Below are 15,139 nucleotides of genomic sequence, written 5' to 3'. Positions count from 1 at the left end.
CATACGAACATCTTGAGTCATTTAAACCTGCTACAATAGAAGAGCTATCTAAATTAGTAGCGTCATCCAAATCATCGTCCTGTATATTGGACCCTGTTCCCACAAAATTACTCAAAGAGGTATTCCCTATAGCAGTGGTTCTCAAACTGGGGGCTGGGGCCCCCAGGGGGGCCGCGAGATGGTGCCAGGGGGGCCCCAGTTTTATGACATTTTATAAAATACATTAATTTATCATGAATTCTGTGAAATTAAAAAAAATAAGGCTACTAACCAACAGCACTACTTTGTATAATTTAATGTTTTGTTTAATTAAAATGTGAAGTTTTAGAACTGTTTTTTGTCATAAATTTTCTTTTTGGGGGCCGCGAAGGAATGCACCATACACAAAGGGGGCCGCACGCTGAAAAAGTTTGAGAACCACTGCCCTATAGTGTCTAACCCAGTACTAAATGTCTTTAACTCATCATTAGAATTAGGCTACGTTCCAACAGCTTTCAAACTAGCAGTTATTAGACCGCTCATTAAAAAACCAAACCTTGACCAGGGAGATCTAAATAACTTTAGACCAATCTCAAATCTCCCTTTTCTTTCCAAAATATTAGAAAAGGTAGTGGCAAGCCAGCTACGCACATTCTTAGCAAATAATAGTACGTATGAAAAGTTCCAATCAGGATTCAGGCCCCACCATAGCACAGAGACAGCGCTGCTTAGAGTTACAAATGACCTTCTCCTAACATCCGACCGTGGCGAAATATCACTCCTTATATTATTAGACCTTAGTGCAGCCTTTGACACAATAGATCACACAATCTTACTTAATAGGCTAGAAAACTATGTTGGCATCAGTGGTCAGGCGCTAGCTTGGTTCAGATCGTATCTAACCAATCGCTATCACTTTGTTTATGTAAATGAGGAGGAGTCACATCACTCCCTGGTTAAATACGGCGTACCGCAGGGATCAGTTTTAGGTCCTATCCTGTTCTTGTTACATATGTTACCTCTGGGAGATATTATCAGAAATCATAACATACAGATTCACTGCTATGCAGATGACACACAGCTTTACATCTCCTCGCATCCTAGGGAAACACAAAATTTTTCTAAGCTATCAGACTGCATCAGCGATATAAGTGACTGGATGTCACATAACTTTCTTATGCTAAACTCCAATAAGACAGAGATGCTTGTTATCGAACCGAATCGCTACAAATATAATATGACATATTACAAGTTGCCCATAGATGGCTGCACTGTGGTGCCAACCTCCACGGTTAAGAATTTAGGTGTGATGTTCGACAGCAGTTTATCCTTCGACAGCCATATCTCCAATGTCTGCCGCACAGCATTCTTCCACCTTAGAAATATCTCAAAAATACGCCATATGTTGTCTGCATCAGATGCAGAGAAGCTTATCCACGCTTTTATGACCTCTAGAATAGACTATTGTAACTCGTTACTCGGAGGATGCCATGCAAAACAGGTCAACAAGCTTCAGCTAGTTCAAAACGCTTCTGCAAGAGTTCTTACTCGATCTAAGAAGTATGACCGCATAAGCCCAATTCTGGCATCTTTACACTGGCTACCAGTTAAATATCGTATACAATTTAAAATATTACTAATCACCTACAAAGCCGTAAATGGCCTAGCACCCTCATATCTTAGAGAATTATTATCAGAATACAATCCATCACGTGCATTGCGGTCACAAAATTCTGGCCTCTTAATTATCCCTAAAATATCAAAAGTGTCTAAAGGTGGCAGATCCTTTTCCTACTTAGCCCCTAAGCTATGGAATGATTTACCAACCGACGTCCGAAAATCAGAGACAGTAGATAACTTTAAATCTAGACTTAAAACTTTTCTCTTTAACAAGGCTCTCAAATAGTTGTTTTATCAATGGTACTTATCTCCTAATAGCTAGCTTGTACAACCTAATAAATAAATAAATTAATGAATAAATTAAAACCTTTTTTTCGTCAACACTCCAAAGCATGGTAAATCTCATTAATACTCTTTAGTAATATGCTGAAACTTTGAATTGGTTTTCGATTGAGTCTTAACTGCCAAATAGGGCCGGCTTGCAATTTTGGCCTTTTCCCATGACCTTAAAATAGTATGTCATACAGAACCATTTGCCACTGTACGTTAGTATTAACGACGGCAGTGGGGCCTCTGGCCTTAGTCAAACGAGTTCTGTTTCCGTTTCTAAAATCATCAACTATATGTAATACACTTAACCAGCAATAGTTAGCCTGTCCGGGACCGAGCTGACTAAAACCACATTACTGTGTGACACTTGTTTTCTATGTGAACGGCCCCTACGCTAATAAGATTTTGTATCTCTCTCCCTGTCTCGTCCTTGATCCCGAGGACGAGACAAACAGATCCAGTTCCGGTACATGTGAAAGTCGGCACACAACTGATCTACTAGCTGTTCTTCAACGTGATGTCCAGCTGTTGCCTGACCAAAGACCACCGGCAGAACCCGCTTAATCTCCGCTTAATCTCCGCTTAATCTCCGTCTGTTTCAATGTGTATATGGGTCAAAGACGAGACGTCACCATTTTGGTGTCCGCATCAAATATAATTTACAAAAGTGATTTTACATACAAATAAAACCATATTAAATGCAAGTTAAATGTCTACTGTCATGTTTCAAATAACTTTTGTGAAAATACAATGACAAAATATGAGTTAAATAATGCTCCAAAGTGTAAAATCGTCATTCAGCGTAATGGTCCAGACTATGATTTTACTAATACATTTTTAAATAAATGTATAAAATACCATGTTAAAAAAATTTGCTTCCTTGGCATGTTCACATAAGTGTTGGCTGTTTTATATTAATAGGACTATGTGTTATTTTTTTGTTAAATATTGAAACAACTAGGGGACTTTTGTCCCGAATATGCAGTTTGTCAGAGGTCATTCAGTGTAACGGGATCAGGAAGCCATTTTAAAATTAAATAAACAAACAATAGTAATCAAGCAGTCAGTGACATCATTCAGCAAGGTAAGTTTATTGCTCTTAAATATTTGATAATTTCACCTTTTCATAGTGTGGTATCTTGAGTTACAAAAACGACTGTCATTCAGTGAAATGTAAAAAAACACTTTTTTGTTAGATTTTTTGAAAAATAAGTAGATGTTGTGAATAATGATGATAAACATTTCTGGTCAAGTTCACTGTTTGATATAGGTGGCTAGTTGTTAGCTAGCAATATTAGCTTAAGTAAAATTCCCGTCATTCAGGGTAATGTTTGTCATTCGGTGTAATGCAAATTGTCTGTTACACCACAGTGTCATACATAACACTGAATGACAGTGTCACTGTTTAGATAACATTTTTAGCATTGTTTTTATATTTCAGATAAATAAAGGATGTTCAGCACAAACAAAATATATATCAAACTTTATCAATATTAATGTTTTAATGCATTTTTGTTGTTTTGGTACTGATTTCTTTTAGATGCCCACAAACAAAGAGAGAGTTTCTAGGCACCGGCAGAAAGTAAATGCAGACCCAGTAGCTAGGGCAGCACATTTAGCAAGGAGACGAGAAAGGTATTGAGGAGTGCAATGTAGAAATAATAGGGCTGGGTAGAAAAGATAGATTTCTCGATTTTAATCAATTCTAATTTTGAAGAAACAATAGTGATTTGTAAATCCCAAGAATCGATCTTACAGTCTATGCTGTTTTCAGCTGATGTTAATCAATATCAAATTGATTTGAAATTGAATCAAATCGTGAAATTTGTATCCAAGCCTAGCCCTACAAAATAATAGTTTACTGCTGTTTTTAGATAGAGACTCCACCCTACCTATACCACAAGTTTAGAGAGGCCACTGAGGGGATTCTCCACCCATAATACCAATCCTGATAACATGTCATTTATGTTGCCAAACAGAAAGTATTTTTAATGAATAACACGTTTTATATAGATCTATGTCAAAATTGTATGTCAATAATTACATGGAATCTGTATTTCAGCTACCAGAGAAGAAAGCAAGCTGCCTTGGCTGCAAATCCTGATCACCCATCAATCAGGAATGTATCAGATGCTGCAGCTGAGAAGAGGCGAAAACAATGGCGGGAAAATAAAAGAAAACACAGGGCAGAAGCTAAACTTATAAGGTCAGTTCTGGATCTTACACCAGATTCCTTTGAAGAGCCTCTTGAGGAAAATATTGAAAGACCCTCTCCTGCAGAACCCACTCACCAGCCTCGGTCTCAGCCAGAACCACCATTGCCGTTTTCCACCCCAAAAGAGAATAAAGAAAAGCTGTCTAACAGGTGCAAAAGACTGAAAAAGCTAAATTTAAAATTGAGAAAACAGCTCTTCCAATTGAAAAAACAACTAGCCCAAGCTCAAAAAAAAAAAATGAAAAGTTAAGGAAGGATATACAAAGGTCAAAGAAACAGAGTAGGGTGAAAATGGCCAGTAAGAGGATAGGGAATTTGAAGGAAAAGTCAGCACGACGAGAAAAGGTCCATTCTTTTCTCAGCAGAGATGAGAACAGCCGACAGCTGTCTGGTAAGAAAGATACTGTAACAAAAAACAAAACTAAACTTCAGAGACGCATCCTCACCAAGACACTGAAAGAACTCCATGGAGAGTATAACTCAGAGGTGACCAAAGAGGAATCCATATCCTACAGACAGTTCTTACGTTTAAGGCCATTTCACATCACTGAGCCAAAAGCAAATGATCGGAACACATGTGCTTGTATAGATCATGAGAATGTTAAACTTCTGGTCGAAAAACTCAAGCAAAAAGGGTTGCTTAAAACGTCAAGCACTTCTGAGCTAATAGCAGCCATCGTCTGTGACCCCCGCCAAAGAAACTGCATGTACCGTGTATGTGCCAAGTGCTGCTATAATGAAATTGAGGCTTATGTGCCTGAAGAATCTGTAAAGATTATGTGGCAACAGTGGGAAAGACAGAAGACTGTAGAAGGGGATAAGCCATTCACCAACATTAAGACAAACAATGGGACCTGGCATGATCTACTGAAAGTCTTTAATAGTAAGCTTGACTCTCTAGCAAGACACCAGTATAATTGGCTCCACCAGGCAGAACAGTGTAGACATCTAAAAGAGACCCTGTCTGATGAAGAGGCTGTACTCCACATGGACTTTTCAGAAAACTATGCCTGCAAATTGGCCACTGAAGTGCAGGCATTTCATTTTGGTGGCAACCGAAGACAGGCTACCATTCACACAAGTGTAGCATACACAACTAAGAGTCACCAGTCCTATGTTACAATTTCAAATTCTTTGCGTCATGATGAGCGTGCTATCTGGGCTCACCTCAAACCAGTACTGCAGCATTTGAGGGATCAAAATCCTTCAATCACCACACTACACTGCATGAGTGATGGCCCAGTAACCCAGTACAGAAATCGCAAGAATTTTTACCTGCTCAGCACAGTTCCTTTTCTCTTTGGGTTCAAAAAAGTGACATGGAACTTCTCAGAGAAAAGTCATGGCAAAGGGGCACCAGATGGAGTGGGTGGTGCTGCCAAGAGATGTGCTGATGACTTTGTACGAAAGGGAGGAGATATCCAGGACCCAAAAGATCTCTTCAATGTCCTTCAAGACAAAGCATCAAACATCAAATACTTTTGGATTGATGAGGCTGAGGTAAGCAGATATGACGAAGCTGTTCCAAATAAGTTGCCACATGTGAAAGGCACTTTAAAAATCCACCAAATTGTGGCAGACAAGCCTGGGATGATCCACCATCGAGAGTTATCCTGTTTCTGCTCCAGAATAAATGCTACTTGTGAATGTGGACCATCAGTGCAGATCGACTTCCAAACCCTCCAAGAGGTCAGTGGAACAAATACAGAAGCCTCTGTGATATTGGAACCTGATGATGACTTATCCGGCAAATTTGTAGTGGTCCTCTATGATGGCAAGCCCTTTGTTGGGAAGGTTTTGGGGGCTAAAGGTGATGAATTAGAGGTTAGCTGCATGCATCAAAGTGGAGCTGGAAAGAATGCATTTGTGTGGCCTCAGACACCAGACAAACTATTTTACTTCACATCTGATGTGAAGGCAATAGTGTCTGAACCTGAGCCATTAACCCGGAAAAAGTCCAAACTCACTACAGCAGACTGGGAGAAATTTATTGAGTAGGCATCTCTCTCTCTTTCTGTGTTATTGATAAAATGAGAGAAATTGATTGTATTACAACCACTTTTTTTCACAATTGTTAAGGTGTGTGTTATTTTGTCCTTCAAGTTCCAATTTTTCAATTAAATGAGGGATATTGATTATATTACCACCAGTTCAGTTAATTTTTACGAATATGACACGCATTGTGGAATAAAATGATTTTTAATTTCAGCATCTGTGTTTGTGATTTGTTTAGGAATTAAATGATACAGAATAATATTCAAAACATTGCAATAATGGAAACAATGACACTATTTTAGTCAAAAATGTCATTTAGTGTAACAAACCATGGTCATTCGGTGTAACAGATATATTTATGTAGAAATGAAACAATATACTTATTCTGAGCTGTACTTATTAAAATATGTAAAATAATGTGTGATCCTACAAAATTTTATTTGATTTGAATTGATTTTCACTTCCTTACAAAAACTTCTTGCTGACAAATGGGTAAAACCTAATGGTTTAAAGGATATTGGCAAAGTATAATGCTTTAAAATGACAAATAGTTAGTATTTGGTGTCTGCACTGTGATCTTTAAATAGAGTCCTGTAATGTGTCATCAAATAATACTTTTTCTAAAAATGTCTGATAATATTTTTTTGCATAAAAATATTGTTACACTGAATGACATTTTAGTTGGTGCACTGAAAAAACGAACTTTTTGGTGTAGTAATATTTATTAGATTAACTCTCATAACTTAATAACATAATAATATTAACATTTATTGAGAACTAGATTTTCCTAAGTAAAATGATGATAAATACACAATTAATTCATGTAAAAAATGAACTGTGTGGGAATAGTAAGTCTTATTAGATATTTTCTTGTATTATTTAAGTAAAATTTACTTACATTTATTTGCACATGTTGTAAGGAATACCCACAATTCTTTGCGTCTGAATATTTTTATTTTTTAAGCTTTATCACAGAATAAGAACTGATAAGAACTTTAACTACTTAAATATTTGTTAGCAAAATGTCAAAAAGGTTTAAGCTCTTATATTATTGATGTTGTTTTGTTGTAAATAATAATTTTGTGAAGTCACCGTTCAGGTGATCAGTGTTTCTTTACATGAACCCTGTTCAGAAAATTGTATTGTAATTCTCTCCACTGTGCTGATAATGCATGTCAGAAACACAGTTTGTGTGCCTTTCTGTTCCGAATCAAGTTTATTCAATGACTGACTTGTTGTCAGTCATGAATTTTGTGTTATAATGCCATTTATAACACTAAAAATAACCAAGTCCATAGGAATATGTTAAAGAAAATAACAAACAGAAAATACGATTTATTTAATATTATTAGGACAGCAATGCTTCAATTTAAAAAAAAAACTAATAGACTTTACCTAAACGATTAAAATAAATCTAACTTCTAAATAAAATAATTAAGTAACATTTAATTATTTATTTAACATATGTTTTATCATGCAATTTTAAGTAAATTTTATTTGATTTTAGTAGGTAAGTTTTACTTATAAAAAAGCAGTAAATTTTACTTAAAAAAAGTTCGTGCAAATTGTTACGAGGATTTTTTAAAGTAAATTTTACAAGTTGTTTTTTTCAGTGTGTCTTCTGTAAAATCCCAGTAAAAATGTATGGTAGTAATTAGTTTTTGCTCAGAAAAATATAAAGTTAAACAGGACACATTCTAATGTATGTGAAAAAGACAAAACTTAAATCTCTTTTACACTTTTATTTTTTTTATGCTTTAAACCCCCTTTTCGTCTTTGACCCATATATATATATCTCCCAAGGGTTTTTTCCTCCTATGACTTTTTTTACTTCCCCGGCTAAAATTCCGGGTTTTTTTCTCCTAGGGGGTTTTTCAACCCGGGGAGGCAGCCTTTTTGGGCTTAACTTCTATACGTTACATTAGTAATACGTTTGCTTATAATGTTGATTTATAGCCGCAGCAAATTTAACTGCTTGTGCTATCGTTTATTATGTTGTGCTATCAGTCGATTTTCTGTGCTTTTCACTGCATCTATTATGTAAAGCTGCTTTGATACAATTACCAAATTGTGAAAAGCGCTATATAAATAAAATTGAATTGAATTGAAAATGTTTAACAAATTGGGCATAAAAATATAATTTTTATTGTTATTTTGACCTTTTAACATTTATTTTTATTTTACAAGATGCTTGCTCAAGGAACAAGTGCCTGTGATCCAGTCACATACATTACCCATTTCACAGCAGAAGACTCTAGTGCTGCTGTACACACCTCTTCTGCAGCAGCCAATATACCTCATCTGTCTGTCTCACCATCAGATAAAGGTAACACTTATACTACCAACTCTCTATCTGTCCATCCATACATTCATACATCCTCTCATCCATACATTCTTCTTCCCATTCTTCCATACACCCTCCCTAGACCTGTCTATCTAACCTGTCCGTCTGTCTGTTCATTCATCATCCAGTCTGTAAGTTTCTGTCTATCTAATCTGTCACTTTACACTTTCTTTAGGTCCAAAAGACAACAGTGCTGCTGTACACACCTCTTCTGCAGCAGCCAATGTCCCTCATCTGCCTGTCACACAAACTAACAAATTTCGGTACAAGATTAAAGGTAATTCCCTGAATGTAATTTTTGCTTGCTTATTACAATATTTAACACATTCATCTTTACTGAATCTATAGACACATCAAAGAATCTATGAACACATCGGGCAAAAAGAATGTGGTGTGCAAAATGAAAAACATTTAGTTGTAACCAATTAATAGTTTTTGGCCATATACACTGAACTTTTATATGATTGTCTTGGTCTTTTCAGCTATTTATAAAAAAAAAAGAGATGTGACGTGTGAATTTTATTGTGGACTTGCTGGCATTATATCAGCATTTAAAAGCCAACACATATTCTGCATCTACACTGTATATGCCTTTTATTTTCTATCCTACATCCGGCATTGTGTTGTTTAAAGCCTCAGTCCTTCTCAAATAGGTGACCAGTCACGGAAAGTAGGGACACAAGTCGGATCTGGGACATTTTGAGTTATTCACAGATTCTGAAAGTGCAGTTTCTAAGCTCTCCAACGATGTGTAACACATGGAAATCTGATAAGATTTGGAGAAGTTGTGGCCATTTGAATATAGGAACTCAGAAATAATCAAACCGAGAAAATCGAGACGAAAGGGACTCTTCTTTCCAACTGGGGGAGACAATCGGGCTCATTTACATCTCATTTAGCTAAGCCATACCCCCTGTAAAGCCGTTTTGAGATACAGCTGTTCTAGCATGATATGTAGTATTTTATGACCAAATAACAACATGCAAAAATAAACATGACTCTTTTTACCTTTGTGGGGATCACAAGTCGAATCCAGTCTGTTTCAGATTATCCAATGACCATTTTGTCCACAAATGCGTATAATCCGTGAAATATAGATTTTTTACATCAGATTTCGCATGAATGTCTGGTAATACAATATAATATACAATCTGAAGACTATTTACATCGTGACGTGTAAGGGTATATGAGATTACACTCCGTTAAACACATGAACCCGCCTTCAAAATTTGTATTCAAAATAGTGAGGTAGTATAATAGATCATCCAAACAGCGCCGTCGAAAACGTGACGTCCTTTAGAGATGTTACTAATCGATCGCTTGTTCCTCCATCAGCCAATAACTTCATGGACAATATTGATAGACAAAGCACGTAGCCAATTATATAAAGAATACAACGATCTCTGTGTAACTTCTGTGTGTTTGGACTCATGCTGCGCTGCAAGAACTGACATAGAGATGACGTCAAAGTACCGCGAGAGCGAGTCGAAATTAAACTACTCCGTAAGATTTCTTGAAGAGCTCTTGCGGTACGTTGATGTCATCCGACTGCGGCGCCGCATAAAGTCAGTGACGTGTGACGTACGATGTGGCTGACTGTTATTTGTTCCGCCCCACCTTCTTTTATTTTTCTTTTGTTTTGTGCGCCCGAGCTTTACAGTCTGGGTTAGATGCACGCTATAAGTTTGAGAAAAAAAAAACTTAGCAAACATGTCTGAGGAACAGGGCAGCTGCGTCACTACAGTCACGTGACTTCACGCTCGAGCCGGAAGAGAAGACAATACTGAATAAAGTCGTAATTCTGCTATTTTTGGATCAAACTGTATTTCCGATGCTTCAACACAATCTTATTGACCCACTGATGTCACATGGACTACTTTGATGATGTTTTTATTACCTTTCTGGACATGGAAACCATACATAGATTTTCACTGAAGGAGATAGAAAGCTCTCGGACTAAATCTAACGATAAAACATCTTAAACTGTGTTCCGAAGATGAACGGAGGTCTTCCGAGTTTAGAACGACATAATGGTAAGTCATTTATTACATTATTTTCATTTTTGGGCGAACTATCCTCATTTAGTAGTCACGCTGTTCCCTATGGGGGCGGAGGCGAAAACACAAGCTTATACAGTATGTAAATATACACAGACAATGAACCCCCCCGCTGCACGCTAGAATCTCCGGAAAAACAAGCCTACTTCAACTGCAAAATGTATGCTTTTAAATATACAAAAACTGCTATCTCAAACATGGAGAGGCTTCTTCGTGATCTCAACTAACAGATTCTGCAATAAAACGAAAATCACAAATTTTTAAAAAAAAAACGTTTCTCATTTTCTCAAAACTTGTGTTGCAGACTTGTTTCCGTGACGGGTCACATAGTAAGATGATTGTTTATGCTCTCTTCCTATTAGACTGTCCCGTGCATTTACTCAAAGAACACTTTCCATTTGTAAAAACCATCGGAATGAAAATAGCAAAAAATGTAAGTAACATTTGAGTTTTTATTTAGCTTGAATTTAAATTTCTGTGCAGGATCAGAGAACTTTGTGATAAAATTTCTTTGTTAAATAAAATAGTTAAAATGTCGAAAATAAAAATTACTATTTGCTTATTTTCAGGGGAATAAAGAAACAAAGGTTCGGTGGCAGCCTTGCTCTGGCTGGTATGTACTTTTTATTAGTTTGTAAATATAATTTATTATCAAAATGTAATATAAATAATAAACATAAATATTGTTACAGTTTTACAAGTTTGTGTAATTTTTATTCTCTCTGTCTTCTAATATTTTGCTACTTAAATGCTACAGTTTTACTTACATTTTTTTTTTATAAATGTCAGTTAGGGTGAATTTTTTTTTACTTCTTTATATTTATATTTTACATTTATATTGTTTTTCAGTGGAGTAAAGTGGAAGGACACATGGGAGCCTTATGAACTTTTTCATTCGGATGAATAAAGTAAAAGCTTACTGCACTAAACCCTTATGTATATTAACCATTAATATTTTATATTGTTTTATGTATTTCTATACAGATATTTGAAAACATTTAACTATGTTGATTGATCTGTGTATCTATTGGCCATGTACACTTAAGTTTATCTTGACTGCTCCCTCTTATATTATTTGTTAATTTGTCCCCCCGCTCTGTTCTCTGTTACCCTTTTGTTTTTCTATGTTTCTCTTTTGTCCTCTGTCTGTTTTCCTCCTCTGTGGTTACCTGCAGGAATCCTGACCCTTGACGTTTTGCCAGCCCTGTATTGCCTGAATCCTCTCAAAAACTGACAAAGGAATATACATTGAGGAGAGTTTTGATGATCTTTTGTTGTTTAATAAACATTAATCTGCACACTGCATGAGTCCTTGCCTCATCTGTACCCAACTCTAATGCATATTTATCAAAGAACTGGGCTAGTTAAAAATAAGTATATATGTAGTCTATAAGTTTATATATGTTATACACAGACGGGGTATATACAACATATTGTATATTGTGATTATAACTATAGTTATAAAATTGATAATTATATGTTTCCTTTTACATATTATTTTATATTTACAATATTGCAATCAATAGTTATTATTAAATGTGCTATTTTACTATTGTTTTTATAAAAGTACCTCATAAATTGTGAATAACAAATAACATTGTACAGTAGCACTACAAAATAATCATGCTGTTAATCAGTAACTTTTGTACAATGTACATAGTTAAGAAAAAAGTTTTTTTGTTGTAATTAGACAAAAACTGTAGTCTTTTGCAGACATTCTGTAACATTTACCTTCTGTATTTCTTTATCATCATCAGAATTCAAATCATTATCAAATTTAATTAAATTGTTATTTAATGTCAGTTCTTACGAGCACTTTAAGATTCGGGTTTAAAAAAGTAGTGTGGTTGGGGCTAGGGGACATCTCCTTATATGAGCATTTTAGTATATGCATAATTTTACCACTGGAACGCCCACAACAGAGGATGTGTATCATATAGACCATAAGGGCATTTAAGATGGTACATTTCTCTGATACAAATGTCAAAAACTCTAAACAGTTTGTACAAATAACAGCATGCAATGGTTTACCTGTCAAAGTCTGTAACTATTCCTAATCCTTAGTCCAAGTATTTATCTCAAGAAACATCTCTGTTCTTACAGAAACAGAAAGTAACACTGTTCCAACAGGACATTTGGTCCTTGAATCTGGGTAAACATTGATACCTACATAAAGTGAAGGGATGTGTGACATGCTTGTCAAGTATGCAACACATACCTGAAATGTGACCCCTGCATTTAACCCATCACAGTGAGTAGTGAACAGATGCACTGCAAGTACTGAACACACACACCCAGAGCAGTGGGCACCCGAGGAGCAAAAAAAGGTGCCTTGCTTAAAGCCACCACAGTAGCAACCTGCCAGCCCTGAGATTCAAACCAGCAACTCTCATGGGGGTTACAAGCCCAACTCTAATCACTAGGCTATGACTGCCCGTGCACATGTATCAATTGCACACATGTCTCCAAATGTCTTTTAAAAAGCCTGTACAGTGCACAAAGATCTACTTTTTTACAAAGTCAGTGTTACTTACAGTCTCTGGGTCCAAATATGCAATGGAGATGGAGAAACATCATAACCTTTATGGCTGGCCACAGCTCCAGGGTGTGTCTGTGTGTGTGTACCTGGTATTTATCAGATTTTGGGGACCAATTGTCCCTACTCTGATAGCACACATACATCTCAAAGACATCTATTTGATGTCTGCTTTTACATCTGCAAGACGTATTATTTAGATTGTTTGCTCATCTGCAATACGTCTCTGAGACGTTTCCTAAAAGATGTCATATAGACATATTGAAGACGTCTGCAAGACGTTTTTGGGGCTGTTTACACTTGGTATTAAGATGTGTTTTCATCGATCAAATCACAAGGTATTTACACCTGGTATTTAAATCCGTCTCTTTTGTCCACTTTCGACCGCTTCTGTGCTGAATACTATGAGGGGGTGGTCTGTGAGACAGTGGGCGAGTCTCTCTGCTGTCATTCAAACCCGAGCGGGAGTAATTATGAGTTTATATGGACGCAAACTAATATTATGTCGGAGTGCACTGCTTGATTAGCAAGTAAACATGCTGCACAGTGTTTTGTACATGAGTATGTAAGAGCTTTCTTTGAATTTTCAGCGCAATTGATGAAATAGGATCGCGCAACTTTCACACGCTTTCAAAACGAAACTAGGGAGATCAGCCGCTTAGTTTTATCAATGAAAGGCTAAAAATAGCGCTGTTCACCGAATGTTCAAGCCAGAAGTCAAAAAAGACGTAAAACGTGTGTTTAATACCTCAGATTAGATAAATGGGCGGAGAGAAGGCGGTCGCGTGTGGCTGTTCGAACGCATTCAACAACATGTGCGTTCCACAACTCCAAAGCGATCCGATCGAAAGTGGTTTCGACCACCTCTGGATGTGGTTGAAAGTGGTCGAGCTCAAAACGTTTTGAACACCTTTACACCTGGCATTAACGTCGCCCACTTGTGATCCGATCGACGAAAACACATGTTAATGCCAAGTGTAAACAGCCTCCTTGATTTAGAATGTATGTAAAGCAGCTCTTTCTAAGACCTTTATAAGATGTGTTTACACACCAGATGTATTCCAGATCTTACATCTTACAGACGTACCTGTGCTATCTACAAAGATAGGAATGCCAGTATTTTTTTTTTGACCTTGTGGGGAAATTTTACCGGTCCCCATGGGGAAACAAGCATATCATTAAAAAAGAATGATGTTTCTTGAAAATCTATAGTAGAAACTTTTCTGTGATGGTTGGTGTTAGGGAGTAGAATATACAGTTTGTACAGTATAAAAACCATTAGGCTATGTCTATGGAATTTCCCCACAAAACATGGAAACACCAAAATGTGTGTGTGTGTGTGTGTTAACTACTTTGCATTTAATCCATCCAGTTGCTGTACACAGAGGACACAAATTGGTTACCATACTTGTCCTTAACATGTCACCTTCATGTCAATTTTTGACCGAGATTTTTGACAATGCAAGTGGTGAGCCCTGTGTCTAATGGGGTTGCTTTACAAAGACTTTCACTGAGGCTAAGGTTAGAAATCAGCTGTATTATTTTTATGTGTGAAAATGATTCCCCCTAACCATGCTTGTTTAAGTTATACACACAATTGTTTAGGATAAATGGTATGTGTTTTCGGCGTGCTGTCCGATGAGAGGACTTCGAGGTCGATATTTGGCCCGAACCCAAAGCACTCCCCTCATTATTCTGGTTAACCAGGCGAGTGTTAGGAAACAGTTGGTGGAGGGATGCTGAAAACTATCAAGGAAACGTGGAAGGGTCGACTGCGGCCGTTTCCAAATCCGAAGGCTGAACCCTCCGTAGGTCGCATTTGTTGGCTTTTACGTCTTATTTTAGAATATTAACAAATTATAAAGTTTACTGTTATTTTTAATTAATCGTAAAATGTTGAAATATGCTTGTACTCAGAAATGTCATAAATGAAATACAAGTTAGAATATATAACACAAAGTGTAACAATAACGTTACTTCCAAGTCATCTGAACGAAAGAGAAGAGAGAAAGAGAAAAAAGAAGGGAGAAACCCAAAACAAGTAGGCTACTAATTACGGTAGC

General features: G+C 36.6%; 1 protein-coding gene and 1 long non-coding RNA gene across 2 annotated transcripts in view; one reads left to right on the top strand and one right to left on the bottom strand.

Annotated features, from left to right (window-relative positions):
• Positions 1-15,139, bottom strand: part of LOC141368892 (uncharacterized) — a 68,918-nt gene that overhangs the window by 11,011 nt on the left and 42,768 nt on the right. The window lies entirely within an intron of this gene.
• Positions 10,901-11,455, top strand: LOC141369168 (uncharacterized). Its single transcript, XR_012372733.1, has 3 exons — positions 10,901-10,973; positions 11,110-11,153; positions 11,390-11,455. It is a non-coding gene; the product is annotated as an uncharacterized lncRNA (long non-coding RNA).

Source organism: Misgurnus anguillicaudatus, chromosome 12 (assembly GCF_027580225.2).
Source record: "Misgurnus anguillicaudatus chromosome 12, ASM2758022v2, whole genome shotgun sequence".
Lineage (NCBI taxonomy): Eukaryota > Metazoa > Chordata > Actinopteri > Cypriniformes > Cobitidae > Misgurnus > Misgurnus anguillicaudatus.
The sequence above is the reverse complement of the archived record's forward strand: the minus strand, read 5'-3'. Positions and strand labels throughout refer to the sequence as shown.